Genomic DNA, 19,781 nt, shown 5'->3' with positions numbered 1-19,781 from the left:
GAGTGGCACATGTTCAATTAGTCATTGTTGAGCGCCTGCATCTCTGCATCAGCTAGCTCCCCAAATGGCAGCAAGGCTGGTTTGCTCTAGTGTCTTGGCAACACATGGGTTGTCTGGCTGCTCGGCTCATCCCCAAGGAGAGGAGGCAGAGGCTGATGTGGCCTCGCTTGGTGTTTAATTATACCCGGCTCATGGCTGCTCAAATGCTTCAAGTACATCTTATGCCAAGCAGGTAGTGGCCTCTTGAGGCCCGTGACCAGTCATGTCTCTGGAACCCCGCTGCCTAGCATGGCACTCTAGCAGGGCCGACAAAACGAGGGACCAACTCTTGGCCTGCAGAAGTGCCCTCCAATCTGTGCCCGAAGTATGGCAACCTTGGCCCTGTGGGCTCCCCTGTATTCCGTTAGCGTGCTAATTTGTTCTCCCCGGGCTGGAAAAAACAGGAGGACGACTGAGGAAAACCTCATTTGAGCTGACTTCCTGTGGGCTAAAGAGTGGTTCCCAAGCCAACGCTGTCTCTCCTGTTCCCCTTTGCCTCTCTTGGATGTAGGCAAGTCTTTCTCAGCCAGAACATTGGGGTTTATAAAGAGCTCAGGGGCAGCTTGGAAAGACAGCATAAAAAGAGATGAAGAGAAAAGCAAGGCTTCCATGCCCCCGGTCAGCAAGATGAAGCTGTCAAGCTTGACCCTCACCCTCCCCATCCACACTCACACAGCCCTCACCCTTCCCATCCCCCCCTTCTCTCTCTGTCTCTCCCTTTCTCTCCCTCTCTCTGGCACACAGACACACACACACACACACACACACACACACACAAGAAATATAGCAGCACACAAATGAGAGGTAAAATATACACGAGAATACATACAAAGGGGCCAAATGAAACTTCTCGATGGTGAGAGATGTTTGGACTTGGGGGCACATGCCTAGTGGGCAGACAAGGAAACTTTAGGGATGACCAGAATATCCTCTGTCTTGATCTGGGTGTTGGTTTCAAAGTGTATACAAATGTTAACGTGTTTTGAGCTGTACACTTAAGATCAGTGCATTTTCCTATATGTAAATTCATATCTTATGCCTGTTATCATGGGAAAAAATAAAAACAAAAAACAGGGATGCCTGGGTGGTGCAGTGGTTGAGCATCTGCCTTTAGCTCAGGTCATGATCCCAGGGTTCTGGGATCAAGTCCCACATCTGGCTCCCCACAGGGAGCCTGCTTCTCCCTCTGCCTGTGTCTCTCATGAATAAATAAATAAAATCTTTAAAAAACAAAACACAAAGAAGCCGGAAGGTTAAAAAACAACAAACAAAAAACCTCACCTGTAGTATCAGGTGGGAGAAGAACAAAATGAGAAGACCTACAGGGGCTCCTGGGTGGCTCAGGCAGTTAAGGATCTCTTGATTTTGGCTCAGGTCATAACCTCAGGGTCATGGGATTCAAGCCCTGTGTCCATCTCCAGGCTCAGCATGGAGTCTGCTTGGGATTTTCTCTTTCTGTCCCCTCTAAATAAAATCTTTTAAAAAAAGAGAAGAGTTCCAGAAGAGGAAGAGAATGAAGAGACTACAAGAGGAGAAGAAAATAAAGGGAAGTGAGGGTAAAAATATAAAGCAAATGAACACACATACCCATTGCCTCTCCAACCTGCTTAGCACCAAGGAATACAGCAGTGGACACAGGCATAGGGCAGGTGCTGGCGGTGGAATGGTCAGGACACAGCCTGCTTCCCAAGCAATCGATATTCATTAATCATCTATAGGTACAGGTCCGGGCCAAGTGCAGGCCGGCCACGTCCTTGGGCATGGATGGCTCCTGCCAGGCGGCCCCTGGCCAGGCCTGCCTGCTCTCATTCCCACCCAGGGCAACCTTGCTTTCCAACTCCCACAATTCTACTCTGGGAGTAATTGCTTTGTTTGTGGCCATGGGGGGAGGGGCCTCCTGCCAAGCCCAGTGGAGCCTGAACCCAGAGGTCCCATCCACCCCCCTCTGGAGTGGCACGGTGCTCCTCCCCATCCCGGGTTCTGCTGGCAGGCTGCCTAGCCAGGCCTCAGACACGCATTGGCTGTGGTCCAGCTCCCTGGGCCTTGGCCCCGGGCCACCACCCCTCATAGCCCTGGGCCCTCCTGATGCCAACCTGCAGCTGTAGCTCCCCCCCACCCCCCAGCTGGGCACACTGCTGGTGTCTCATCCCCAGAGGCTAGGCAGTGGCTCAGCTGCTGCATCAATACATTTTGATGAGGAAGTGACACCAGCCGGCACATGCTGTGTATGCTTTTACGTCCACCAATGACTTCCAGATCCTGGAGGCTAGGAGCCTCCTGGGGGCAGCGCCCTCTGCAACACAGGGCATTCACAGGGTCAGTGCGAACACTGCCTTTAGATTTCATGGGCAGCTTTTAACTAGAGCCTGGCAATACATGGAAATGGCTTCATCTCAGATCCCCACTCTGTTCTGACCCTTCCACTAGTCCCTCGGTTTCTTGCTCTGGTAGGTGGTAGGATCATCAGTTCAAAGCACACAGTTCTCCTGTCAAAAGAAGAGTCTCAGCACCATTCATTACTTTGTGGACTCTGAGCAAGCCACACAATGTCCCTAAACCTCATCTTCCTCATCTGTGAGATGGGAACACCAGCAGTCCCTCCCAGGGCTGAGCAGAACTGATGAGTCCTTGACATACAGGGACTGGCGGGGAGGCACATAGTGACTGCTCCACGAGCAGAACCATGCTTCCTAAGGAGGCAGCTCACCTCACCTATCTGAAAGTTGCCACAACCTTGGTGACTCTTAACCATCTTATGTGCTCAACCCCAAGGACCCCCTTCTGGCCTCTCTGCTTGGATACAGCCACCTCCTGCAAACCCGGTGCTGAGTCTGCAACTCTCAAAGGGAGAAAGAACCGGCCTGCCCGGCCCAGGCCCTGGCTGCGCCTGCTGTGGCGAAAAGCCTGCTACCCGCTCCAGTGCCAGCACTGCTGGGGCCTGTTGGGGCCTGAGTTGGCCACTCCCTGGGAGGGGATCCCCCTGCCCCACAAGACTGTGGTGTAACCGGCAGGGCTCAACCTGTCCCTGTCCTGACACGGTAGAACATGAAGTTGCCACTGTCACTCCCCTGCCCTCAACCCAAGTTCAGGAGGGGCTGTCTGTCTGCGCCTGCAGGCCGCCTCACAAAGTGGGTCTAGAGGGCCTGGGTAACTGAGCTGGCTGATGCTTGGCACCTGCCACCCAGAAAAGGCACAAGGTCTGCTCAGGGACTCTCCTTCTCTGAAACCATTGCATCTACTCATAGGTGGGAGGTAGATGTTCTAAGGATGCAGGAAAGCTTGTTTCCATTTTGGCTGATCAGGCCTGAGGCATCTCCCTTCCCATGATCCCAAGAAATCCAGAAGTCATTTCCCCATTTGCCACCAAGTTCTTCCTCCTTGAATCCCACTCTGAGCTCCAGACTCCTGGCCATCACCCCATGAAGGGAAAGAAGGCCTGGGCCAGCGCCCTTCCTCCACCCCATGGAACTAACCTCCTTTCCAGAAGCCCGCGGCTCTCCCTTCCCAAAGATGAGGGGCTCTCTGACCCCTGTAGTTTCCTGGCAACTTCAGGTCACCCAGTGGCTGCCACTTTCTCCCAGAGAGATAACCTTGCTCCTGGTTCCAGGGCTTGCTACAGAGTGGGCCAAGACAGGCAAGCCCATCAGGGTGGTAGGGGATGGAACAAGCAGGTTCTCCTAATTTCTTGCAGTTCCCAAGACAGTACTACTGCCCTGTTTTGCCATGGTGGAGCTGGGTACACCTCACCTGCCATACCACTCAGTGGTATCAAGAGATAACACTCACAGAGTTGGTGTGGTGACAGCAAAGATCCATGCTTGAACAATTATTTTGTACACCAGACACCCTGGCCCAGGACTCCCAGCAACACACTGATGTCTCGTAAGTAAACATCGGGCTGGAGTACACTATGAGGCCCCAAGTGGGCCCACCTTGTCCAGAGCAGAATCACTACAGAAGAGGGGCTCTAAGGGGCCTGGGCCACCCAGCTACATAGGGATAGCCCCCGCTCCTCCAGCTGTGTTTCCACAGGGACCCCATAAACCTCCTGAGTGAAGCAGACCCACCTTGTTATTCCCAGACCCTTCCTCTATGAATTCTGCTTTAGTTCTTTCATGCCAACCTATGAGTTGCAAGGGTGAGCTTCAGGCAGCTGTGAACCCTAAGAATGATATCTTATTTCTAGTGAGAGGCATCAGAGCTTTCATCTGATTTCAAAAAGATCACTGTTCCCTTCCCCCCACAAAAAAGGTAAAGAACCATTTCTTTTGAGGTGTGCTAATCTGAAGACACAGGGACCTTCCAAAATTAGCCTTTATAAGGTAAAAAGAAATTATATCTCATTTTGGAGTAGTTTTATAACCTTGATAGGAATTGTTTGGCATACTATTCCACCTAAAGCAAAGTTGACATGTATAAGGCTAACGTTTGTTGAGTACTTACTATTCATTGAGAAGGCACTGTGCTGAGCTTTTTCTGTTCAATCATTTATGTAATTTTCACAACAGAGTGAGATAGGAATTATATATCCCCACTTTTGAGGTGAGAAACCAAGGCACAGAGAGGTTCAGGGACTTCCTGAGGTCACACAAGTGATAAGTCAGGAGTAGCACCAGAACCCGGATCTGAATCCAGAACCCACACAGGTACCATACCTATAGTTAGAATTTCAACCAGGGTTTTGTCTCAAGTTATAGCCATCATCCTCTTGATCATATAAGTTGCTGTCCCTTTCTTTCCTTCCTTCCTTATTTCCTTCCTCTCCTCCTCCTTTTCCCCCCTTCATTTTTTCCCTGCCTCCCTTCTTTCATTCGCTCAGTGAATATGTCCTGTGCACGTGTTAAGTGCTGCTGAAACTGAAGCAAACTGACAAGGTCGCTGCCTTCATAGAGTTTATAGTTCATCAGGATCCCTAAAACTCATTTCCAGAGAATCCCCATCCTGGTCCACATTTGTCTAGACACTTTCAGTCACTTGTTCCTTTGTCTCCCAACAAAGGTATTGGCCAGGGCCCCCTTGGCAGAGCCCCAGAAGTGCTCCCAGGCTGTGCAGGCTAGACTCATGCTGTTTTCAGCTGATTTCCGGAGCCACTCCTCTGGGCTCCTGCCGCACTGTGCTCAGATTTCCATTAAGGCACTCATTGTGCTGTAGTGAAACACTCATTTACACATCACATCCTTCTCTGGCCATCTCTTTTACAAGCTTCTTTGAGCTTAGGGACCAGGCCTGCCTGACGCAGGTTTTTCATCTTTTGCCCCAGTGCAGGGCTTGGAAAACAGTGGGTACCCAGTAAATGTTTAATAAATGAATAAATGAGTTTCCTGCTCTAGCTGACTGCCTCGAATCACTTCCAAATGATTCATTCAAGTGTTTCTTCCTGGATCTCTTTTCCCACCTCCCTCTTCTTTTCAAAGGAAAAGGCACTTCACTGATGTGGGAAGTCCCATTTCCCTGCTTTAGGGCGGCCAAAGGGTTTCTCGCGCATACAGTCTGAACAGATTTGTTGGCTTCAGAAGAAACAGTATTTTGGAGAGTTGCTGAATGCTTGGTTGCTGGGGATTTATTTAAGACAATACTGTCAGATATTACATTAAAGCAAAAGCCCCAAGGCACAGGACCTACATATGACGGAGAGGAGCTCTTCTAGCTCTCCCTGAGGCTCCAGCCATCATGGCTCATCTCTAGGTCACCTGTTGCCAGTGTCCCATCTTTAGATCACCTGTCACCAAAAGCTTGAGCCCTAGGGTTGCAAGAAGACTCATCCCAGATTTCCCTGAACTTCAGGAAAATAACCACCAAAGGCAACAACTATGGCCTGCAAGTCAGGATACTGGGTTCAAATGCTTACCTTCCCAGGCCATGGTCACCTTGGGAAATAATTTAACTTTTCTGGGCCCAGTTTTTTTTTGTTTGTTTGTTTGTTTTTATGAAAGTGAGGTGGAACTTGGTAGATCCCTACACTTTTTCCAATTCTAAAGCGTCAATGAAAAAAAAAAAAACATATTTTTAATCATGCACTTCACCATTCTTGCGGCATTTGACTCTTATAAGAACTCTGTGATCCCTAAATCAAATTACCTACTCACATTCAGGTTCGGAAAATGTGAGCAGAGGGCTGATGACCTTCCCCAGGTAATCGAGGGCTTCTGAGTCTTTTTGCCAGACCAGAATGACTCGAGAGTGGCCACGAGAGCAGCCTCGTTTCCAGGATCCCAACGTCTTTCCTTTGTAACCCCAAATCCACGTGTCACTCGGAGAGAAATAGCCATGACAAAAGCCTAGTTCAAAGGCCACCTCACGACCGTTTCGAGGAAGGGCCCAGGCTTTTCCAAATCCCAAATGACTTCCCTCCCGGGCCAGGATGCTGCCTCTCTCTCCATTCCGGATTTGGGAGCAGGGGGCAGGGGGCAGGGGGCAGGGGGGAGGGGGTTGGGAGCGGGGAGCAGTAGGTGCAGGGCACCCCTACCAGCTCTCGCGCAGAGGCCCCCGGTGGCCATGGGAACCGGGGCCCAACCTCCCGCGCTGCCATGGCAACAAGCTCCCCCAGTGGCCGGCGCCGGTGCCCATCAGAGCGTGCAGGTGGCGCCCTCTCGGGAGCCGGCCCGGCGCGCAGCGGGGGCGGCGGCCCAGCCCTCGCCCGCCCCCTCCCGGGGCCTCGGATCCCCACCGCCCGCCCCCGGCGCCTACCTGCGAGGGTCACGGCCCCCCCGCAACCACCGCCCACGGCAGGGCCGCCTCTGCGCTGCGGCGCGGCTCCTCTTCCCGGGCCGCCCCCCGGGCTCGCCTCGCCCGCCCGGTCGGCCAGTCGCAGTCCCCAGGGACGCAGACTGTCCCCGCGAACACCCTCCGTCCCGCGCGGCGTCCCCGGAAATGCGGGGCCGCGGCCAAGCCCCGCCCCGCCCCGCCCCGCCCCGTGCCTGTTTATGGGAACTGCCCGGAGGCGCCCTCGGGCTCGCCCCGGGCCACCCGCCCCGGGCGGGGACGGCCACTCCGCTCTCGCCGCTGCGCCCGCCTCCCCGCGTCGGGACCTGAGCCCACGACAGCTCGCCAGCCCCAGGAGGCCGCGGGGTCTGCGGGGCTGCGCCGTCCCTCACCTTGGGAGGCCGGACCTCAGCTGTCTGGGGCCCTTCCCTACGGGGCACGCTTATCGGCTGCAACCGGCGGGCTGGGGTTGGAATCCTACATCTACTACCACGTACTGGCTGTGTTACCTAGGGCGGGCTCCTTAACCTCTCTGAGCCTCCAGTTCCTTATCTGCAAAGTGGGCATCAGAATAGTGGAGACCTCACAGGGTTGTGGTGAGAAGTGCAATTATGTAGGCACACAACTGGCACTTGGTCAGCTCTCAACAATAGCAGTATTGTTTCCAGTTAAGAGGCAAGTGAGAGCCGAGCTCAGAGCCACCCTCCACGAAACCACCCACGTCTCCGCCCGCGGTAAATAGGGCTCACTGCGTCCCTTTCACCTGCAGTGGGCCACGCTGTGAGAGTGAAACGAAAGCAGACCTGCGGGAGGGGTGAGAGATAGGGTTATAAATATCCAGCATTTATCAAGTGACCTTGGCTGGTCCCTCTCCAGCCCCGTGCATCCTGGCTCTATCTTCCAGGAAAGCAACAGCCACTCTCAGGGCGGTTCCTGAAACAACCAGTTTTGGGCGTGTTAAGTGGATGAGCCGGCCAGAGCTGGCTGGTCAAGGGGATGGAGAAACAGGAGGGCAAGTGTCAGCCTCTTCCCCAGCCTGGCCTGGCCTTCCTGGGCCTAGCCTGCCCTGGCCTGGGGGGTAAAACAGAAAACACAATGAAAAATACCCATAATTTGGGGTGTTGCGTGGCTCAGTCCTTTAAGAATGGGACTCTTGATTTGGCTCAGGTCGGGATCTTGGTCCTTGGATCCAGCCCAAGCTGGGCTTGAGGAGTCTGCTTGACACTCTCCGTCTCCTTCTGCCCCTTCCCATTACTCATTCTCTCTCTCTCTCTCTCTCTCTCTCGTAAATAAATAAAATCCTTAAAAAAACAAACAAACCCATAATTTCACCTTCCAGACCAGAATGACTCCAGCGTGGCCCGTAGAGCAGCCTGTGTTAATATTTTCTAAGACTTTTTTTGAGAAAGAATTTATATGTAATAAAGCTCACAAATCTTAAGTCTACTGAGTTAATACGTTGGTGACTATCCTCTTTTCTATGCATAGTTTACATTTAAACCTTTTAGGAAAAAGGGGTGCCTGGCTGGCTCAGTTGGTAGAGCATGCAACTCTTAATCTCAGGGTGTAAATTCAAGCCCCATGTTAGTGGTAGAGCCTACTAAAAAACAAAAACAAAAAATACCAAAAACAAACAAAAAACCTGGCTTTTAGAAAAAGGATTATTCATTGTATACTCTTTTGTCACTTTTCCCTAGGATAGCAATAGATTACAGACGCTTTTCTGTAACATTAAAAATCCTCGCATACTGGGGCACCTGGGTGGCTCAGTGGTTGATCACACTCAAGGCGTGATCCAGTCCCACATTGGGCTCCCTGCGAGAAGCTGGTATCTCCCTCTGCCTGTGTCTCTGCCTCTCTCTGTGTCTCTCATGAATAAGTAAATGAAATCTCTAAAAAAAAAAATCTTCGCATATCTTCATTTTTAATGTACTCTATCACAAGAGCATAGCATACATTTTGAACCAGGTCTACCACTGGGCATCTCTCTTGTTTCTAATGGTTCATTGCGGTCAAATAATGTCCCTATGAACGTCCTTATCAATAAGCCTTTCCATACTCCCTCAATTATTTCTTTTTGTATCATGTATTCTTCCTTCCTCCTCATAGTCTACACTTAGGAGTAAAACATGCTGCATTTATAGCTAAGGCAGTGCACTTCATTTGTGCAAGACTTTAAAACTGGTGCATTAGTTTTATTAGCACTGCCTTCCCCAAAATGGGGCAGGAGTTGGGGAGTGAGGAAGAGAGGAGATGCTAAAATTTAGCACTGTCAAGTTCCCACTACAGAGAGGAGAGTATTGTGTCCATCTGAGCCAGGACTGCTCCAAAGAAGCTTGTGGAATCTAGGCCTCCCCTATGGGGCCTCAGAGCTCCAGAGGGCTTAAGCAATAGTGACCCATTCTCTCCCCAGACTAGCCTGAAGCCCTCAGGAAAAGAATGTTATCTAAAACCTCCCCTCTCTTCCTTCTCTCACCCTATCATCCTTTCTAACCTCCTCTCTGGCCCTCTTTCCTGCCTCTCCACCTCCAACCTTCTTCCAGCCTTCTAATGAAAAAAGGGGAAAAGTCTGTTATGCATTGAAAAAAGACCTTATCTTTAATATTATTGATCCCCTCCCCCAATCCCACCCCCTTCCAGGGCTGTGGGACCTCAGGTGCAGAAAGACTTGAGTTAATCACCTCAGTTCCCAGCACAAGGTCCCCATTGGTCAGCACGAGGTCCCTGATTAATGTAGCTGTTCATTTCCTTTTATCCGCTCCACTCCTCCTCCCTCTCCCCACAGGCTACTCTTCTAGGGTGTTTAATATACATGCCTTTGTTCCTACGCATTCTTGCAGAATGTATTATAGAATTGTGTGGCTATACATGTTAAAAAACTTCTGTATTTTGAAATAATTATAGACTCCCCAAAAGCGACAAAGATAGCATACACTGCCCTGCAAACACTTCCCCCAGCTCGCCCGCAATGATGATGTTATATAGCTATAGTACAATAGCAAAACCAAAGAAACTGACATGCGTATAATACTGTTAAACAGATGACAGATTTTATCATTGAGTTTTCAGCAATTTTTATAATGCCTTTATTTGTGTGTGTGTGTGTGTGTGTGTGCGTGTGCATAGTTCTATGGTATTCGATCCCATGAATACAGTTGTGTAACCACCACCACAATCAAGGTACAGAACTGTTTCAACACCACAAAGGGTCTCCTTCGAGGCACCCTTTCATAGTCACACGCCCCCCACTTTGATCCCTGAGCCCTGGCAATTACTAATCTCTTCCCCATCTGTATTGTTTTGTCATTTCAAGAATGTTATATAAAGGGACTCCTTGGTGGCTCAGTGGTTGAGTGTCTACCTTTGGCTCAGGACGTGATCCCAGGGGTCCTGCCCTGCAAGCCATCGAGTCCCCACAGGGAGCCTGCTTCTCCCTCTGCGTCTGTCTCTGCCTCCCTCTCTGAGTCTCTCACGAATAAATAAATAAAGTCTTAAAAAAGAATGTTATAGAAACAAAATCTTTTAAGATCGACTTTTACTAACCATAATGCCCTTATGATATATCTAGGTTTGGGGGGCTATTACAAATGAAGCTGATAGGAGCATTCATGTACAGTTTTTTTTTAAAGATTTTATTTATTTATTCATGAGAGACACAGAGAAAGAGAGAGGCAAAGACACAGGCAGAGGGAGAAGCAGGCTCCCTGCGGGGAGCCCAATGCGGGACTCAATGTCAGGACCCCGGGACCACTCCCTGAGCAAAAGGCAGACACTCAACCACTGAGCCACCCAGGCGTCCCTTTGTTTTGTTTTGTTTTTTTTAATTATTGGATTTTTTATTTAAAAAAAAATTTTTTTTTCATTTATTTATGATAGTCACACAGAGAGAGAGAGAGAGGCAGAGACATAGGCAGAGGGAGAAGCAGGCTCCATGCACCGGGAGCCTGATGTGGGATTCAATCCCGGGTCTCCAGGATCGCGCCCTGGGCCAAAGGCAGGCGCTAAACCACTGCGCCACCCAGGGATCCTAGGCGTCCCTTTGTACAGGTTTTGTATGAATATAAATTTCATTTCTTTGGGATATATACCCCAAGGCTGCCATTGTCTTGTGGTAAGTAAAGGTTTAGTTTTATAAGAAACTACCACATTATTTTCCAGAATGACTGTACCACTTTACATTCCCATCAGGAATATAGAAAAGATCTAGTTTCTCTACATCCTTACCAGCATTTGGTGTTATCACTTTTATTTTTTAGCTGTTCTAATAGGTGTATTGTGATAGTTCATTGTGGTTTTAATTTGCATTTTCCTGATGGCTAATGATGTTGAACATCTTTTCATGTGTTTATTTGCCATCTGTGTTTCTCTCTTTTTATTTAATAGTTTTTGTTTTTGTTTTTTTAAGATTGTATTTATTTGAAAGAGAGAGCACGCACCAGCAGGGAGACAGCAGAGGGAGAAGGAGAAGCAGACCCCCCCACTGAGTAAGGAGCAAACGTTGTAGGGCTGGATCCCAGAACCCTGTGATCATGACCTGAGCCTAAGACAGATGCTTAACCAGCTGAGCCATCCAGGCGACCCACCATCCATATCTCTTCCTTGGTGAAATATCTGTTCATGTCTTTGGCCCATTTCTACTTGGATTGTTTTGTATTTTTATTTACATAAATGATATCTTGTTATATATCTTTTCTTTTGGGGGGGGACCAAACTTTAATATTTCAAGGACATCTCAAGTGAGTTACTGGTGGGGTTACAGAAGCTTCCATTCATGCCACCACAGCAAGAGTCAAGAATTCTGAAAGTTGAAGCAATTACGGCTTTGGATACATAACAATATATTAAAGCATGTCAGAAAGTACAAAAAAGGAGGCATTCAGCAGGGCAAAAACAAGCAACAGGCTGATTGTCCTAACAGAAGCTCTTTCTAGACCTCAGTCCCAGGAATTAGAGCTGCCTCAGCCAGAGAGAGGTCCAGACATGGGTTTTGATGGACTCTTATTACAACTAGTCAAAGGCAAGCTAAAAAAAAAAAAAAACTGAGGTTCACATGTCCCCCATGACTGCCCTTGGATCTTGCAGCAAAGAGAACATTTGGTTACTTCTCACACCTAGGCTAAGCAAGAACCCAGTGGCAGGACTTAGCCAGTGATTCTGACCCCAGGCTGACATCTCTGGGCCCGAGCAAGCTCTGAGCTCCTCTGGCAGGACGGCCTGGAACTGCCCCTGCACCAGCATCTCCACAATCTGCTCCTTTGTGTGAATATTGGGTCTCAGCCACTGTCCAGCAAGCTCCTGGAGATGTCTGAGGACATCCCTGGGCCCAGCTGCATCCTCGGAGCAGAATCTCCGGAACCTCTGCCTAGAGGCTGCTGCCTTGGGAGGATTCCTTTGTGGCATGGTCTCCAGGTCTTCAACAGAGTCTGCATTGAAGCGCTCTGGTGGAGCCCGGACCTGGGGAGCCAATACTAGGACAACTTCTGGCTCCTCGGCTATCATCTGATTTGAAGGTGACCCTATTTTATCATTCTGGACTTCTTTACTTCTTTGTGTCTCTAGGTACCCTTCAGTTTCCATTCTGGAACTCTGGAAAAGGATGTCTCAGACTCCTGTGCAGGTGCCTCCTTGGAGGGCAGGGGGCGGGGGATTGGGGGGGCAGGGGCTCCTCGCCACCAGACTCGAAGCCCGAAACCGGCTCCGAGAAGAGCTCTTGTTATATGTCTCCTTTGGTTTCTTTTTTTTTTTTTTAATTTTTTTTTATTTATTTATGATAGTCAGAGAGAGAGAGAGAGAGGCAGAGACACAGGCAGAGGGAGAAGCAGGCTCCATGCACCGGGAGCCCGACGTGGGATTCGATCCTGGGTCTCCAGGATCGCGCCCTAGGCCAAAGGCAGGCACCAAACCGCTGCGCCACCCAGGGATCCCTCCTTTGGTTTCTTGTGTTTTATTTCTCAGACCCATCCATGCTGCTATGGGTACATCTAATCTACTGCTCCTAGCTACTACAGAGTGCTCCAAGGTGTGCATCCACAGTTTATCTATCTGCTTCCCCAGGAATGGACACCCAAATTGTCTACAACTCCCCACCCTGGTAAATAACTCTGCAGTGAATATCTTCTTCCTCTCTACCTTGAAAGAGTTTTCTTTGAGATTATTCACAGGGTATGACTTGCTCTGGAGTCACAGGCCACCCTCTCCGCAAGCCCACTGGCCCTGGAACCCTGGACCCTCCCAATTCCTGACATTGTCCAGCTGTCTCATTTTAACAATCTAAACTATATAAAATTATAAAGTTGTTTTATTTATTTATTTATTTATTTATTTATTGGGCTCCACACCCAGTGTGGAGTCAGATGCTTAACCAACTGAGCCACCTAGGTGCTCCTATAAATGTTGTTTTAAAATCAACTTTACCAGGGCACCTGGGTGGCTCAGTCGATTAAGCATCTGCCTTTGGCTCAGGTCATGATCTTGGGTTCCTGGGACTTGGGGTCTTGAGATAGAGCCCCATGTCGGGCTCCCTGCTTGGCAGGGAGTCTGCTTCTCCCTCTCCCTCTGCCTCTTCTCCCTGCTAGTGCACTCTCTCATCTGCACTCTCTCTCAAGGTAATAAATAAAATCTTTATAAAAATTTTTTAAATCAACCTTACCAAGGTATAATTCACATTCAATAATATTAACACATGTGATAAGCACATTTCCATGAGTTTTGATAAATATATACACTTGTAAACACAATCCAAATTAAAATGTGAAACATTTTCATCAACCTAAAATGTTCCCTATGCCTCTTACTCTCAATGTCCCTTCCTTGCTCCCCACAGCCACCAATCTGATTTCTTCTTCTTTTTTTTTTTTCTTTATTCATGAGAGAGAGAGAGACAGAGACAGAGACACAGGCAGAGGGAGAAGCAGGTTCCCAGAGGGGAGCCTGATGTGGGACTCGATCCCAGGTCTCCAGGATCACACCCTGGGTCAAAGGCAGGCACTCAATCGCTGAGCCACCCAGGCATCCCTGATTTCTATCACTATAAATTACTTCTGCCTTTTCCGGAACTTCATACAAATGTAACTGTACAGTATGTACTCTTTTGTGTCTGATTGCTTCCACTTCGCAAAATATTTCTGAGAGTTGTGTCAACAATTTATTATTTTTTATCATTAAATAGTATTTATTGTACAAATATCAATTTGTCTAACTTATTGATGAACATTGGGGTTGTTTCCAGTTTGGGAAGTCTCGGGCTCCTACAACTAAACCTAACAACTGTTTTAATTTGTATTTATTGGTTTTCTAATATATCTTAACATCTCTTATGTTTATTAGCTTTTAAATTTCTCCTTGTGTAAATCACCTATTTCCATCTTTGCTCATTTTTCCCCATTTGAGTCCGACCTTTTTCTTATTGACTTGCAGAAGTTCTTAGCATATTCTGAATTTAGATATTAGTCCCTTGTCAGCTTTAAAGATTTTATCATTTATCTCTATGCCCAAGGTCGAGCTTGAACCCATACCCTCTAGATCACAGTTGCATGCTCCACTGACTGAGCCAGCCAGGCACCCCTCTTATCAGCTTTATTTTTTTTAAAAAGATTTTATTTATTTATTCATGAGAATACACAGAAAGGAGAGAGAGAGAGAGAGAGGCAGAGACACAGGCAGAGGGAGAAGCAGGCTCCATTCAGGGAGCCCGACATGGGACTCAATCCCGGGACTCCAGGATCATGCCCTGGACCCAAGGCAGGCGCTAAACTGCTGAGCCACCCAGGGATCCCAATATATCCATCCTTTAATCTTTAATTCTGATTCATCAGACTGATCCATCTTTTCGCCTTATTGTATGTGCCTTTGTTTTGTTTTAAAGATTTTATTCAGGGCGGCCCGGGTGGCTCAGTGGTTTAGCACTGCTTTCAGCCCAGGATGTGGTCCTAGAGACACGAGATAGAGTCCCACGTCAAGCTCCCTGCATGGAATGAAGCTTGCTTCTTCCTCTGCCTGTGTCTGTGCTTCTCTCTGTGTGTCTCTCATGAATGAATAAATAAAATCTTAAAAAAATAAAGATTTTATTAATTTATTTGAGAGAGAGTGAGCATGAGAGAGCATGGATGGGGTGGGAGGAGAAACAGACCCCTCTAGTGAGCAAGGAGCCTAAAGACACAGGGATCTCCATCCCAGGACCCTGGGATCATAACCCTACCCAAAGACAGACTCTTAACTGACTGAGCCTCCCTGGTGCCCCCAGTATGTGCTTTTGAATTTTGTTTAAGAAGTTCCTTCCTGGGTGCCTGGCTGGCTCAGTCAGTTGAGCATCTGACTCTTGGTTTCGGCTCAGGTCATGATCTCAGGCATTGGGCTCTGTACTCCGTGCAGTCTGCCAGAGATTACATCCTTCTCCCTCTCCCTCTGCTCCTCCCTCTGCTCTCTCTGTTTCTCATAAAATAAATAAGTAAAATCTTAAAAAAAAAAAAAAAGTTCATTCCTGCCCCAAGGTCACAAAGTTATTTTTTAACATCTTACGTTATTAACTTCATAGTTTTCTGGACATATTTAGGTTTTTTAATTCATATGAAGTCCACATTTTCATGTGATGCTAAGTGTTTTTTTTTTTTTTTTAAGATTTGAGAAAGAAAGAGATAGCATGTGCACCATGGTGGGTAGGGGCAGAGAGAGAGGGAGAGAGAAACTCAAGCTGACTCTGCACTGACTGGCACAGAGCCTGATGCATGGCTGATCCCACAACCAGGAGATAACGACGTGAGCTGAAACCAAGATATGGACACTCAACCAACTGTGCCACCAAGGCACACTATGATGCTGAGTTTGGAATTCAGTTTTATTTTTTTCTACAAAGTGAACCACTTTCCCCAATACTATTTTCTTGTGGGTCTCAGACTTGAACCTCTATCAAAATCAGGAAAATGCTTGTAAAAGCAGATTGCCAGGCTCCACCCAGCTGATTCAGTAGGTCTGGGGTAGGACCTAAAGATCTGCATATCTAGTAAGTTCCCAAGTAATGAGGTGATGCCACTTATGCAGGCAGAGAAAGCACACTCTGAGAACAACTGCCCTCAACAAAAAACTTTGAACCTCATGGATTTTGTTCTCTGGCTCACTGGCGTCTCCATAATGGCCTATGCTTCTTGGCTATGCTCCATCTTGCACTCCTCCCCTACGTACTGCTGGTCTCCCAGGACCTGGGGCCCCATCCACATGTTTTATGATCACTTCCCCTTGCCCCACCTGAACCACAGTCTTCCAACCTCTGGTAAAAGCCTTAAGATTGTCCACCCTCCTGGCCATTCCCCCATAGTCCCTGAAGACTTTGGTGCATGGCTCCCCTTCCTTTTTTCCACCTAAAGCCCTGTCATGGCCTTAGGTGCCTTCAGCATCCACATGGAAGACGTCCTGCAACTGGTTTCTCAGGTCTCCAGGGACCTCCCCCACCCCACACCAACCTTTTACCATCAATAATGGTTCCATCACCAAGACCCAAATTCAGGCATCTCTCTCCCTGGCCACGATCTCTGTTCTTTCCAACTTTCTGGTTTTCCACACTGCCTCTGACCTTTTTGGGACCTCACCAGCATCTCCACCTTCTCCCCACCCATTAGTCTTTCTTCATTCTCTTCTGACCCAACTCAGATGCCAAGATTCACCACTGCAACAACCTTTCCTAAACTCCCCTGCTGCCCTATTTTCACTGCCAGGCACAAGCTCTGCATCAGCTCTGGCCTCTACCTTCCCACTACCTCTTCCTGAACAGTGGTTGGGGAGCTTCACTCGGGGTGGGAGGGGAGGCTCCACTGCAAATCCAGGTCACCAGGTCCCACTGACACTCCACACTGCTTGCTGGCCTACCTGGTGCTCTGCTCACTTCTGAGGGCTGCTGTCTGCAACAAGACCTTTCCTCCCCAACTTCCAATGCTCTCCTTTTACTTCCTGTCCAAAACACAAGTCAACAGAGGAGGTCTCCTTTATCTTTTTCCTATTTGCATTGAGAGAGAGATGTGGAGGCCACTTTCAGGAACAGGGTGATAGCCTTGGGACAGAGAGCATGCTAAAACCAGGTTACAAAAATTGCAGCTATTTTAACTGTACAGGCACAATAAATCAGTGGTTTTCAATGCACCCACATAAATACAATGCTATAGGTACAGATACACTTGACAATAATATCCAAATATTATCTAATATCAGTCAATGAAGCGTCTGCCTTCTGCTCAGGTCATGATTCCGGGGTCCTGGGATCGAGCCCCAAATGGAGCCCCTGCTCAGCGGGAAGTCTGCTTCTCCCTCTCCTTCTGCGCTCTCTCTCCCTCTCTCTCAAATGAATAAAATTTTAAAAAATAATAATAATATCCAAAGTCAAAAGCTGAGGTCCTTTTTTCATGGGAGACCCACTGAAGGACCCTCCTGGGCCCATGAGAGGCCCCATCTTCTTCCAACCACCTTTCTCCTCCTGGTCTTTCTCCCACCACAGCAGAGGGTCCCCACCCTGGCTGCACTATTGCCATTATTGGGAAGCTGGCTATACCTGCAGACTATCTCTCTCTCTCTATCAGTAAGCTTTACGATCAACATAGGGCTTGAACTCAAGACCCCAAGATCAAGAGTTGCATGCTGTACTGACTGAGCCAGCCAGGCATCCTACCTGCAGACCATTTAAATCTGAGTCTTTGGAGGCAGGCCTCAGGTCAGTATTGTTTTAAGCTCCCAGAGGACCCCAGCTGGCAGCAGGAGTTGAGAACCTGCCCTGTAGGAACTGCCCCTCCACCCTACATCCCCTCTCCTGTACTTTCTATCCCACACCAGCCCCCTCCACTGCTTTATTCCCAATAGCTTTTAAACATGCTCAAATCTCTCCCACTTAAAAAAATGAATCACACACACACACACACACACACACACACACACACACACTCCCTGACTTCCACTTCCCACTGCATGCCCTTCTCACCCCAAGGCTCTCATCTGGAAGGTTCTCTTCCAGTTTCCAGCTGCACCTAGGCTGGTAACTCCTTGTTCAACTCTTAGCACTGTGTTAGTGTGTGTATAGATCACATGAGCAATTCATGTTAAAATGCAGGTTTAGATGCTACAGCTCTAGGGTGTGAAGATTGATTCTTTATTGTGCTCAGTCTTCAAGTGGCAAAGCTGTAGACCCCTGCTCAAACCTCTCCTCTGGAAAAGCCCCCAGACCATCCTAAATTAAATCCCCCCACCAGGCATGCTCAGCACTTCACTTAACTACTGTATTTGATATTTGTGTTCATGACTGTGTGGTCACAGGCTACTCCTCCATGAAACAAGAGTTTTATGAGGGCAAGGGACATGTCTTTTTTTTTTTTTTTTAAAGATTTTATTTATTTATTCATGAGAGACACACAGAGAGAGGCAAAAACACAGGCAGAGGAAGAAGCAGTCTCCATGCAGGGAGCCCGATGGGGGACTTGATGCGGGATCCCAAGATCCCACCCTGAGCAAGGCAGACGCTCAACTGCTGAGCCACCCAGCAAGGGACATGTCTATCTCAGTTTGCCTGCATTGTGTGGTCAGCGCCTTACGCAGTGCCTGGCACATGGCAGGTGTCCTACAAATATTTGTTGGATGAGTGAAGGAATACATAAGCCAGTCAGTCAAAGAAGCAGTTTCTGCTCCTGTTCTGAAGTGGGGGGCCCTCTAGTAGGGCCTCCAGTCAGGGCAGGTAGGGCTGCCCTGTTTCCCCTTTCAGCATCTTTCCCACCTCTGGGCCTCCTGTCCCTGAGACCAGGAATGGACAAAACGGTGCAGCAGGTCTGTGGGCTAAAACTCTGTGCCTCCAGGGGTGATACCCACTGCCCACCCCACCCCACCCCCCAAATACAGGAAAACAGGCACAACAAATCCTTCTAGTTCCTTGAAAACTAATCTCTTTTTCATTGTTGTTGTTAAGGGCTGTGAGGAAAGGGTTAAAGCATTTACAGAAATGAAGGGACCTCCCTCTGGCCCTCCCTGACAACTCTTGAGATGCTCTGCAAAAGGTCAGATGTTTCCAGAATCTCAACAGACAGCCTGTGTCTGTTTAGAGGGAAGACAAGGAGTTCCCGGCCCCCCGCCAGCCTTCATGGGCAGTTCTTGCCCGGCTCTGTAAGGCACCAAGCCAGAAGCCTGGCCAAAAAGCCCTTCCTCCCTCTTGAGATGGCCATGAGCAGGCCAGAGTTCTCCAAACCCCAGCCTGGAGTCCTGCCAGCCTGGAGAAAGCTGGCATCTGACAAACAGGGCACACACACACCAACTGCTAGGAATGATGTACCAGGAATCATGGGGGCAGGGAGGCAACTTCCTGGGGACATTGAATATTTTCAGCTGGAAGAGACTGTATTCTGACCCTGTCCTTTAGAGATGAGGCTCAGGCGGCAGTGGCTGTCATGTAGTGTGGAAAATCCTGGACCGGGAACCAGAAAACCTGTGTTCAAAATCCAGTGCTGGGACCATGGGCTATGGGATCCTAGACATGGAGTAGGTAATTTCTGCGTGTCTACCTATAAAAAGTGGTATAAATACCTCTCACCCGTGGTAGCTTGCTGAACGTCACACATAGTACAAACCAAGGTTTCCTGACTCCTGGGCGCCGGCCCTAGACCCCTCTAGAGGTGAGCAGATTACCTTGAGCATAGGTAGATAGTAAAATGTAGCTGAAGACACATTTAAATAAACCTTGGCTTTTATTACTTAATCATGTTCTTTGTAGGGGCACCTGGGTGGCTCAGTGGTTGAGCGTCTGCCTTTGGCTCAGGTTGTGATCCCAGGGTCCTAGGATCAAGTCCCATATTAGGCTCCCCGTAGGGAGCCTGCTTCTCCCTCCGCCTATGTCTCTGCCTTTCTCTCTGAGTCTCTCATGAATAAATAAATAAAATATTTAAAAAATCATGTTCTTTGTAGAAAAATTAACAAAAAAATTCATATCTCCATTCCCTAGAATTATAATTGCTAATATTCTGGCATTTATCTTTTTATATTTTCAAAGTGTAAAGTATTTACTTATATGCTTTTTTCAACAA

The 19,781-nt window shown here is 48.5% G+C and overlaps 1 protein-coding gene across 2 annotated transcripts in view; it reads right to left on the bottom strand.

Moving 5' to 3' along the window:
• SEMA4B (semaphorin 4B) overlaps positions 1–19,781 on the bottom strand; it is a 62,220-nt gene that overhangs the window by 29,775 nt on the left and 12,664 nt on the right. Inside the window, exon 1 of one of the 2 annotated variants that reach the window (XM_025437117.3) lies at positions 6,727–6,851. The exons of the other annotated variant lie outside the window; for it this stretch is intronic. The gene's annotated coding sequence lies outside the window, so the exon portion shown is untranslated. Of the gene's footprint in view, positions 1–6,726; positions 6,852–19,781 lie in introns of those variants that run through there. 2 annotated transcript variants of the gene reach the window in all.

The sequence above is a fragment of the Canis lupus genome, chromosome 3 (genome assembly GCF_003254725.2).
Source record: "Canis lupus dingo isolate Sandy chromosome 3, ASM325472v2, whole genome shotgun sequence".
Classification (NCBI taxonomy): domain Eukaryota; kingdom Metazoa; phylum Chordata; class Mammalia; order Carnivora; family Canidae; genus Canis; species Canis lupus.
Note: the sequence above shows the minus strand (reverse complement) of the source record. Positions and strands in the feature narration are given on the sequence as shown.